Source organism: Sebastes umbrosus, chromosome 22, assembly GCF_015220745.1.
Source record: "Sebastes umbrosus isolate fSebUmb1 chromosome 22, fSebUmb1.pri, whole genome shotgun sequence".
In the NCBI taxonomy this organism is placed as follows: Eukaryota; Metazoa; Chordata; class Actinopteri; order Perciformes; family Sebastidae; genus Sebastes; species Sebastes umbrosus.
This window is the reverse complement of record NC_051290.1, coordinates 23,292,777-23,304,856: the sequence shown is the minus strand read 5'-3', so window position 1 is coordinate 23,304,856 and position 12,080 is coordinate 23,292,777. Positions and strand designations below refer to the sequence as shown.

The 12,080-nt window shown below is 39.1% G+C and overlaps 1 protein-coding gene across 5 annotated transcripts in view; it reads right to left on the bottom strand.

Moving 5' to 3' along the window:
• shroom4 (shroom family member 4) overlaps nt 1–12,080 on the bottom strand; it is a 110,584-nt gene that overhangs the window by 38,628 nt on the left and 59,876 nt on the right. For 2 of the 5 annotated variants that reach the window (XM_037759699.1, XM_037759700.1), the window contains exon 1: nt 4,369–4,783. The exons of the other annotated variants lie outside the window; for them this stretch is intronic. The gene's annotated coding sequence lies outside the window, so the exon portion shown is untranslated. Of the gene's footprint in view, nt 1–4,368; nt 4,784–12,080 lie in introns of those variants that run through there. 5 annotated transcript variants of the gene reach the window in all.

Genomic DNA, 12,080 nt, shown 5'->3' with positions numbered 1-12,080 from the left:
AGCCACAGTTGTAAGTGTCTCTCAAGATCAGGGCTCACATAAAACTTCGACCTACACGGCAGTGGTAACTTGCCAACTCAAATTCTGTGGAAACAGCTTCCTCCAGAGTTGTTTGGCCTTCTATTGGGCTGCCATTAAAAACTCATCTAACATGTTCAGTAAGTTCCCCAGTCTGATCTGAAGCCAGACATTCCAGCGTATCCCAAGATATTCACTAATTCCCTTATACAGACTTCCGATCCCATATGTGAGCCAGATTCAATACAACCCCCTGCAGACAGTGTGTGTGTGTGTGTGTGTGTGTGTGTGTGTGTGTGTGTGTGTGTGTGAGACAGAACGAGAAACAAAAAGAAATGAGAGCTAGAAACACGCTCAGTCAGGTATAAATGTGCCATTCTCAGAGTTTAAATGAACCATCACGTGTTTATCTTTCAGATTAATAACAGTTGAGGGGGGGGGCTGCTGGATAGAAATAACGTACAGAGCAGGAAACTACCAAAGCTGTTGACTTGACAATACTCAGAGTGTCTTGGACCTGATTCAATTGAGATTTATCAAGACTCAAACTTGATTTGGTCTTGTCTCGATTGACTTGAAACCTAACAAGCCTGAACCTGACCTGAACTTGTTTTGACTGACTTGAGACTTGACATGGACTTTTTTTTATAGTTGTTTTACCTAGCTTAAGACTTGACTTGAACTTGTCTTGACTGATCTGAGACTTGTACTGGACTTATCCCGTTTGATTTAACACATGACTTGTCTCACACCAGACTTGTACTTGTCTTGATTGACATGAGACCTGACATGGCTCTAACATGACTTTGACTTGTCTCAATAAACTCGAGACTTGACAAGACTCGTTCTCGACTGGGACTTGAGTTGGTCTTGTCTCAACTGACCTGAGACATGTCGCACTAGACTTCAACTTCTCTTGATTGACATGATACTTAACAAGACTCTAACCTAATTTGTACTTGGCTTGGTTAGCTTGAGACTTGACTTGGACTTGTCTCGATTAAGTTGATATTTAACAAGATTTGAACTTGAGTTAGACTTGTCTCATTTGATTTGACACTTGACCAATATTGAATCAGTCTTTGACTTGTCTCAATTTACATGAGATTAACTAAGATATTAACTTATCTTGGACTTTAATTTGACACTTGACTAGTCTCAAACCTCATTTGGACTCGTCTTGATTGACATAAGAATTGACAAGACACTAACTTGAGTTTAACTTGTGTCAATACACTTGAAAAGACTCGAACCTAAGTTGGAATAGTCTCAATTGACTTGACACGGACTTGTCTCTGTTGACATGGACTTGAAAACAACAACTCTGGCAGAGTTTGGTAAAGAGGTTTGAGTCCCCCCGACAGAGTCCCCCCTAAAAGTGATTTGGTTAAGATTGTCAAACTAAAAGTACAAAAATGTAAAATGAGACTATTCAGGGTATTTCGGAGGAACATTTTGGGAGAGGAATGTGGATCCTGGCACCACGAGGGAAAGGAAAGGACCATTTCAGAGTATTATTGTTTATGATAAAGCTGTAGCTGGGGAACCATTTCCAAAATAAACACTCTTGTTTCCTGCTTCTCGCTCCTTCAGATGGATTTCTATCGGAGCCCACTGATTGTTCAAGTCCGCTGACAATGTCCTTAAATTATCCCCTGAGAAAGTTTATGTAGAGGCTGTGAGTGTTTCTTTATGTGCGTATAGGCCTGTGTCTGTGTGTGTGTGTGCATGAACATGTGTGGGAACTGTCCAAACTCGACCAGACTAAATATCATTATCGAATCCACCACCTCCTCTTTTCTCAGAGTTTAGCTTTCAGAGATTGATGACCGTGAAAATAAAAACAAACAAAGTTAGACGGAGAATGTACGATAAAGACAAATGTGCCACTTCAGAATGTGATATAGAAAGCTACTGTACTGTTGTGTAGCCATGCAGGGGAGACAGGGTAGTTCTTCCAAAACCACAAAACCAATTGCTGTTTTTCCAAAATGCTCAGAGCCGTGCTTGAGAGGGGGGGAGGGGCTTAACCCAGTACGCATCATTTGGTGTTTTGCAGACAAAAGACATCCAAGTGAGATCTTCTTAGATATCTAAAAAAAACATTCACTTTTTGTTTCAACAATGCTTCAATAGCCATGTCTCCATTCACATATTTTGTATGCACATTTTGAAGTATGGCATTAGAAAAGCTGTATGGAAACTACTGCAGGGCTGGGCGATACGGAGAAAATCAAATGTCACAATATTTTTTACCAAATACTTCAATACTGAGCCGGTACTGTAGGGTTGATTAATTGTGCTTTCACAAAATATTTACAAAATAAGAGTTTTGATTAATAATCCGCAGTAATGTGGATATAATGACTAAGTAGGTAGAGACAAATAATAGAACAGTTAGAACAGTCTGGTAAGTTACATCACTTTACTGTAGTGCAGCCTTTAAAACCAGGAAAAGACAACACTTATGCCATATTGCTATGTTACGATATCCAAAATCTAAGACGATATCTAGACTCATATCGCTATATCGATATATGTATATACTGCCCAGCTCTAATGGAAACAGCAAAATTTGATAAAAAAGTTTTTACGCTTTCTTGAGGTGGTTTTTGCCTTTGTCGAAAAATAGTTGATGCAGATATGGAAACGCCTTTGCCGAATAAGTTCTGACGTAGCGAACATTAATTTACATGAACGATCAGCTGTTTCTGCTGTTGGTGTCTTCGTCTCCAGACAGCGTGAAACATGGTCACCACGAGGAATCCCCGACAAGTCAGTTTTGTTACCAAACTACGTTAAAACATACGCGAGAAGTGATACAGGAAAAGACGCAAAAGTTCTTTCCTCTAAAAATGGATGTCCGCAAGAAGCTAGCGATCCAAGCCAAGGAAGACAGAATAAGAGGTTGGGGAGACACGGGCAGCAAGGATTGTCTGTTCTGCAGAGAGAGCTGGAGGTAAATAAATGAATTATGAATCCTCCCCCTGATATTTCCCTCGCCCCTGATGGCTTTAGGTCGTTGATGCTGTCATTGCCGGTGAAAACAATTTTCCCACTACAGGATTTGGACTTGCAAGTCTAGATATTCAACCTGCTAGATATCTCTTGGGCGTTTGCGACGCATCGTATCTCTCGGATCGCATCTTTGAAAATTCACAAATAGTTGCTCATTGGACTGAGCGCCAGTTTGCCTCTGATCTGGTGCTTTTGTTGATGATCTCCATAAACTGTCTCAAAATCATTAGAAGAAGACAGAGTGGCCAAGATGTAACAGAGACTGCTCCTCCACTGGGCCGCTTGGGTTCAACCAAAAGTTGAAGACTTGCGTCATAAAATGTGCTACTTCAAATCTTTCTCAGGGAGTAAAGTGTTAAAAAAGGTTCCTTTGTCAGGGCTGGATTGGAGCTATGGAGGCTCCATAAAGTCTGTATCCCTTTCATTTATAGGACACAGGAAACACACCAAAGTACCAACGACACTATCATCTGTACAAGTTGTTAATAACATAATCCAAAGAACCCCCCCCCCTTTCCTTTTTCTGACACTGTAACCCAGTTGGCTACCTGTCGCGGCCAGGAACAACACGCAAATAGGAATCACATGAATCACGTTTTTCTAAGAATGCGCTGGCGTACGAGAGGTAACAGCGTGTCCTGTACGTGGAGATAATGCGCTGTTGTGGTGTTGCTGCGACCGCAAACCGACCAGGAAATCCAATCAGGTTTGCAAGACATTGCAAGCTTCTATTTATAACTGAATTTTCAGGGGGTTTTCTGTTAATCTCTGAGAAATAAAGTAAATACACAAAAAAGATATGTGGTGGTGGTGGTGAAGACATGAAATAAGAGAACAGAAGAGGCAAAAACAGACGGCAGTCAAAGGCCGAGAAATTATGAATTCTCCGTCGTGCAGCTCTGAATGAGCCTCTATGAAAGGATCTGCTGGAATGTCCCACTTAATGGTCAGAAACTGCAACAGCTGACTGATACCGCAAAGGTCAACGCGCATAATCTGAGTCACACACACAGCCTCAATACAGTACAGAACGAATGCCAGACGGGCGGCCAGACAAATAGATTTGGACTCTGCACAGTCGGTCACAGATAAGGACAGAAACGGTTGTGATATGTGACTTCCAGAGGAGAGGACGGACTCACAACAAGACAGGGTTGATTAAAAGATTGGAAGAGGAAAAGATTGTGTATCAGGGTGAAAAAAGGCATCATGTGCTCAACAACCCCTCCCTGAAGATAAAAGCTTGGCGAACTTCAGATTTTCCCGTATTTGTAAGAAAATAAAGCTCCAGAAAAATGAAGATATTAATCCTAAACTGATGTAAACACCTACCAGACTCTGCAGGTTGAAGCATCCGATGTCAAACCTGTCCCAGTTCAGGTCCCAGCATCCCTGATATCCGGATTTCAAGATCAAAGAGTTGAGCGTCTACGACAGCAACTTCTCTAAATCCTCCTCTAAATGATTTCCGAGAAGAATCGCCACCTCGTAAAAAAACCTTTGGTCCTCAAGCCGGTTGAGTTCTGGTGAGAGAAGCAGGTTGTGTCCGTGACATCTGAGACGCAGTAGAAAGTGTCCGAGAGCTGATGTCCATCTGAAGAAGTAAAGTAGCTGGCAGGTTCTGACCAAGAGGGAAAGACCAACCGACGATGCTCACATCCCCTCTCCCTCCTCTTCCTCTCTCCCTCGCTCCTCTCGCTGGAAGACAAAACATGGCTATTTCTCCCTCCTGCACTCTGCATTTCTCTCTCTCCCACCCCTCTCTCTCTCTCTCTCTCCATCTCATTCTCTCCCTGCCTCTCTCGCCCCCTCTACGGCAGGATGTGTGACTCAGTGAGAGAGGAAGTATTGTGGAGAGCAGATAAAGTGGTGGACGGCTGCTAAAATAATACCCAGAGTTCCTCAGTGTTATTGTTTGACGGGGGGGAAAAATGCAGAGGTACTTCCTCCTTGTGTGTGTTTGCAGAGCATAAAAAAGAGATGGAAAGAGCAAAGAAAGCAGAGACTGTTGGACAGACATGGGGGCTTTCTCAGTTTGGTCGAGAGACGAGAAAAACAAAATGTGGTGAAAGGAAGGGGAATGTAAGAGATGATGGGAGGTCTGCAGGAGAATAATTACAGACAGAAACAATGAGGAGGTGATGGATGAACAGTAGAGGTGACTTTTATTACTCTCCTTATCGCTGGATTTCTTTTAGCAAGCACTTCTGTTACAGGGATATTATCAATGAACTATGACCATTACACCTCCATGCTACTGAGAAGTACTGTGTTTTTTGCTATAGAGTGGTGCAGGGATAACGGATTTTTGTAGGCCAACCAGGAGGTTAGCCAGGGCCGGCTCCAGCCCTTTTGGAGCCCTAGGTGAAATTCAGATTTGGAGCCGTTGTGCGGTGTGTTCGGGTGCAACTTTTTTGCCAAGACAAAGGCGACATGAGGCGACTCAACGGGTGGCCTTCGCCGCCGCTAGTTCTTTGATGTCGGCTCGGTGTATGAAGCTTTACACTAACCTGTAAACCGCTACACACATCATGGTTTTAAGATGAAAATGAAGATTTTTATTTTCATAAATAATTGTGTTCCTTATAATATAAATAAACAATGTGTATATATATACACATATATATATATATACATATATATACATATATATATATACATGTATGTATATATACATGTATATATATATATACATACATGTATATATACATGTATATATATATATACACACACATGTATATATATATATACACACATGTATATATATATACATGTGTATATATATATATATATATACACACATGTATATATATACATGTATATACACATGTATATATATATATGTGTATATATATATACATATACATGTGTATATACATGTATATATATATATATATATATATATTTGTTTTTTAGAGGGCGACCAGCTTGACTTCAAGATGAGGGAACCGTTAGTGCTAAAAAACGATAATTAACCATTAACAGCCAAGATTTGTGCCTCGCGTCTGCTGTGTGTCTGCCCGGCGTAACGATACTCTGTCTGCCCGGACCAACTATAGCGATTGCCTGATAAACAGTGTGTGTATTTGTGCTACGTTAGCAGCTCTAGCATTGCCGGATGCTTCTTGCTGGCCGCCGTCGCCACACACATACAGTCTGTCAGCGCGACGTAACTTTAACGAGTGTCTGTGTGTGTGTGTGTTGGTGGTGAGTGTGAGGTTGTTGGTGGCGTTCTAGCTGTGAACGTAGGTGTAGCAGTGTGTACAATTTATTGTCAGTGAATAAATGCTACCACGGGCTGTTAAGGTGGACCAGCTTTTCTCCTTAAAGAGACGAGCCGCTCCTCTGAGCCGCTCAGCTTTTGAGTTAATTATTAACATTTCTTTTAACCGTTTTAACCGATAGCGTTAATCGGTTAAAATGCTTAATGTCGGTTAACGGTTAAACGGTTAATTATGAACATCCCTAATGTTGAATGAAAGTACACATATTGGGTATGTAGTGCGGACGCAGCCACAGGAAAGTAATTAAACTACAAATACAACCGTTTTTTTGTACATATAATTAGGGCTGCAACTAACGATTATGTTCATTGTTGATTAATCTGTCGATTTTCTTGATTAATGGATCAGTTATTTGGTTTATAAAATGTCAGAAAATGGTGAAAAATGTTAATCAGTGTTTCCCAAAGCTCAAGATGACGTCCTCAAATAACTGGTTTTGTCCACAACTCAAAGATATTCAGTTTACTGTCATAGTGAAGGAAAGAAACCAGAAAATATTCACATTTAAGAAGCTGGAAGCAGGGAATTTAGACTTATTTTTCTCAAAAAATTACTCAAACCGATTAATCAATTATCAAAATAGTTGGCGATTAATTTAATACTCGACAACTAATCGATTAATTGCTGCAGCTCTACATATAATAAATATGATCTGCAGTTTAGCATCAGTAGTGCCCAGTGACTGTGGAGGGAAGGTATCTACTGTGGAACCAAGTATCTCCTCTCATTGACTGAATAAAATAATAAATACTAATAATTAAGTCACACATCCAGCAGCTGACAAATATATTTAATTGAATAAAATTGAAAATAAAAATAGGGCACCCTCGGGTTTTAAGATACCAAGCGTATAAGTCCAACATTACATTACATGTCATCCCCCCTCTTTCCTGTTATTTCCTGTCAGGTCTCTACTGTATGCTACCTGATAAAACAAGAAATGCTCCAAAAAAAATAAAAAAAAATACATTGAATAAAAATTTAAATAAATAAATTAAAAAAGCTAAAAAAAATATGTAAATTGAAAATTTTAATAAATAAATTAAAATCTAAAATAAAATAAAATAATAAAATAAAATTCTAGAAAAAAACATTTTTGGTATTATAAAAAAATATACGAAATAAGTAATAAGAAGAATGAACTATAACTCTGTTACTCGCCTTCATTTTTTTTTTCAATTAATCAATTTCAGAAAATAGTGAAAAACTCCATCAAGAGCTCAATATAACTTCAAATAGTTTGTTTTATCCAACAAACAGTCCAACAAAATCAAGATATTGAATTCACAATGATATATAACAGTGAAAAGCAGTAAATCATCACATTTGAGAAGCTGGAAGTAGAAAATGTTTTGCGTGATAAATAACTGAAACAATTAATCGATTCATTTTCTGTCAATTCATTTATCATTTATTTGACTATTTGTTTCTGGTGCTGCCATTCAAACCTCTAAAAGGAGTTTAGTCAGAACCTTTGCATGCATAAAATAAATGTGATTAATGCAACTTGAGTCAAAGTGTACATTTATTTGACCTTCTAATCAGACAAACAAACTGGTGATAAATGTAAAGGTTAATGTTTGACTACTGCAGCTGCAGTACTGAAGACTGAATTGTAGCTGCAGTCTCAATCTTTTCATCAATTTTAGCTAAAACATGAACGAATGTACACATTTAACAGCCAGGCGTTTAGTTTTGTAGTATGACCAACTCATGGATTTAACGTTCTTTAGTTACAGTTGATAAAATCAGAATGAGATGCCTGTATCGGTGTCACTATCCACTCGTTATGTTGACCAGACTTTAACCTGGCAGAGCAAACATGAGGAGGTGTGCCACACAAGAGCAGACGCTTAATAACATGAGGCCCTCAGCGGGCTTCAAAGGATTTCCTGGAGACGTATATCTCCTGCAGACTGTGTGTGTGTGTGTGTGTGTGTGTGTGTGTGAGTTATATACGTGCATGTGAGCAGATTCCTTACATTCCTTGTCTTCCCTTCAAAAGGGTGAAGGGTTAACTCTGCTAGAAAGCCTAAACAACCTCACCTCCTCCCCTCCGTCCCTTTGTGTTCGCCGGCAATCAGGCCCTATTTGTTTGCTTTATGGGTCTGTGTGTGTGTGTGTGTGTGTGTGTGTGTGTGTGTGTGTGTGTGTGTGTGTGTGTGCGTGTGTGTGTGTGTGTGCGTGCGCTTGCAATCAGACCCTTGTGTGTTTGCCTCCTTTATGAGCCTTCATCACCCCTGATTATGAATTTCTGATTTGACATACACTTGTAGACATGCATCTAGTGCTTAGACCCGGGGTCAGCAACCTTTACTATCAAAAGAGACAGTTTAGACAAAAAAATTAAAAACAAAAATCTGTCTGAAGCCGCAAAACATTTGATCATTGAGATGAAGGTAACACAGTTTATAGTCTAAGTATATAGTATGTAAGTCTGATACAGTGAGGGCCAAATGTACTATGGAGTATTAGGGCCACACTGAGGGGAAAAAATCGGAGATTTCCAGAATAAAGTCGTAATATTACGACTTTATTCTGGGAGAAAAAAGAAAAAAATTCTCGAGAAAAAAGTTGTGATATAACGAGAATAAAGTCATAACTTAACGAGAAAAAAAGTCGTAATATTACGAGAATAAAGTCAGAACTTTACGAGAAAAAAAGTTGTAATTTACCAGAATAAAGTAAGAACTTAAAGAGAAAAAAAGGCATAATATTACGAGAATAAAGTCAGAACTTAACGAGAAAAAAAGTTGTAATATTACGAGAATAAAGTTACAACTTTGAGAAAAAAAGAAAATAACGGGTTAAATTACTACTTTATAATATTATGACTTTATTCTCATAATATTACAACTTTCTTTCTCGTAAACTTATGACTTTATTCTCGAAAACTTTTTTTTTTTTCTCAATGTGGCCCTAATACTCTGTTGTTCCGTCGTACCATAGACCTATAACCATGAAAAATAAAAATGAAAATGTAAACAAAAAACAGTTATTTTTATAAATACACAGGGAGCCACTAGAGAGGAGCTAAAGAGACGCAGGTTGCTGACCCCTGGCTTAGACACACACATACATACCTGACTGTAGACTCACACACACACACACATGGTTTTCTGACATACCAGGTAATCAGTACAGTGAGACCGGGCTCATACCAGAGGTCGATAGCAGGAAGGGTGCAGTCCATCTTAGCATCTGCAGCACAATGCTTTGTTTGTTTCTGCTCCATCCCCTTACATTATGTGTGTATGTGTGTGTGTGTATGTGTGTGTGTGTGTGTGTGTGTGTGTGTGTGTGTGTAATCAGTACTTTACTTCACTCAACTGTCAAAAACATTTTAAGTGAGTTTTAAAAAAAAAAAATCCCAAAACTTAAATTCAGATTAGATGATGTCCCATCAGTCAAGAAACAACAGTATAAATATATACCCTAGATGACTGATTCCTGGGAGCCTGAAAGTATTTGACTGGCAGTAACAGTGGACGTTCAGGTGATTAAAGCTGCAGTCAGTAACTGTGAGCAAATACAATTAAAAAGTTACTTTTAAGGGCTGTCAATCCATTCAAATATTTAATTGCATTTTTTATCTATTCAAAATGTACCTTTAAGGGGGATTTGTCAAGTACTCTTATCAACATGGGAGTGGACAAATATGCTGCATTATGCAAATGTATGTATATATTTATTATTGGAGATCAATTAAAAACACAAAACAATGATGATATTGTCGAGAAACCCTGTTTAGGAAAAGATTGTGGAAGTTACGTAACAAATAAATCAACGTTGACTTCTGGTTTCACACGGAACACGAACGGTGGCGTCCTGGTGAAAGTCTGGTGTTTTTTTGACCCACCTGAGCTCCTCCCGACACGGCGTTTGACGCTCTTTTTACTTCCTGGTTCATGATTATGTGGATTACATACAAATTCTTTTCGAGAGATATACAGACGTGGACAAAATTGTTGGTTCCTTTCCGTTAAAGAAAGAAAACCCCACAATGGTCACTGAAATAACTTGAAACTGACAAAAGTAATAATAAATAAAAAATTACTGAAAATTAACTAATGAAAATCAGACATTGCTTTTGAATTGTGGTTCAACAGAATCATTTTAAAAAACAAACTAATGAAACTGGCCTGGACAAAAATGATGGTACCCGTAACTTAATATTTTGTTTCACAACCTTTTGAGGCAATCACTTCAATCAAGTGATTTCTGTAACTCTCAATGAGACTTCTACACCTGTCGACAGGTATGTTGGCCCACTCCTCATGAGGAAACTGCTCCAGCTGTCTCAGGTTTGAAGGGTGCCTTCTCCAGACTGCATGTTTCAGCTCCTTCCACAGATGTTCAATAGGATTTAGATCAGGGCTCATAGAAGGCCACTTCAGAATAGTCCAATGTTTTGTTCTTATCCATTCTTGGGTGTTTTTAGTTGTGTTTTGGGTCATTATCCTGTTGGAGGACCCATGACCTGCAACTGAGACCAAGCTTTCTGACACTGGGCAGCACATTTCGCTCTAGAATGCCTTGATTGTGTTCAGATTTCATTGCACCCTGCACAGATTCAAGACACCCTGTGCCAGATGCAGCAAAGCAGCCCCAGAACATAACCGAGCCTCCTCCATGTTTCACATTAGGTACAGTGTTCTTTTCTTTGGATGCTTCATCTCTTCGTCTGTGAACATAGAGCTGATGTGACTTGCCAAAAAGCTCCAGTTTTGTCTCATCTGTCCAAAGGACATTCTCCCAGAAGCTTTGTGGCTTGTCAATATGCATTTTGGCAAATTCCAGTCTCGCTTTTTTATGATTTGCGTCCTCCTGGGTCGTCTTCCATTAAGTCCACTTTGGCTCAAACAGCGACGGATGGTGCAATCTGACACTGATGTACCTTGACCTTGGAGTTCACCTCTAATCTCTTTGGAAGTTGTTCTGGGCTCTTTGGTTACCATTCGTATTATCCATTTCTTCAATTTGTCATCAATTTTCCTCTTGCGGCCACGTCCAGGGAGGTTGGCTACAGTCCCATGGACCTTAAACTTCTGAATAATATGTGCAGCTGTAGTCACAGGAACATCAAGCTGCTTGGAGATGGTCTTATAGCCTTTACCTTTAACATGAAGGTCTATAATGTTCTTTCTGATCTCCTGAGACAACTCTCTCCTTAGCTTTCTGTGGTCCATGTTCAGTGTGGTACACACCATGATACCAAACAGCACAGTGACTACTTTTCACCCTTTAAATAGGCAGACTGACTGATTACAAGTTTGAAGATACCTGTGATGCTATTTACAGGACACACCTTAGTTTAATATGTCCCTATGGTCAAACTATTTTACATCTTTTCTAGGGGTACCATCATTTTTGTCCAGGCCAGTTTCATTAGTTTGTTTTTTAAAATGATTCTGTTGAACCACAATTCAAAAACAATGTCTGATTTTCATTAGTTCATTTTCAGTACATTTTTATTTATTATTACTTTTGTCAGTTTCAAGTTATTTCAGTGACCAATGTGGGTTTTTCTTTCTTTAACGGAAAGTACCAACAATTTTTTCCACGTGTGTATATACGAATTACCATGTGTTACTTTTCCTAGATATAGCTATGAACAGTGTATGAGAACAGCCTGGATAACAGGCTGATAACAGATGACCTGGACAATCTGTATAAATGGCAACAAATGTAAATGCAATATTTGCGTTGGATTTCAAATTTAAAAATAAAATGTAGAGCAGTTAACGAGCCAGAAACTGA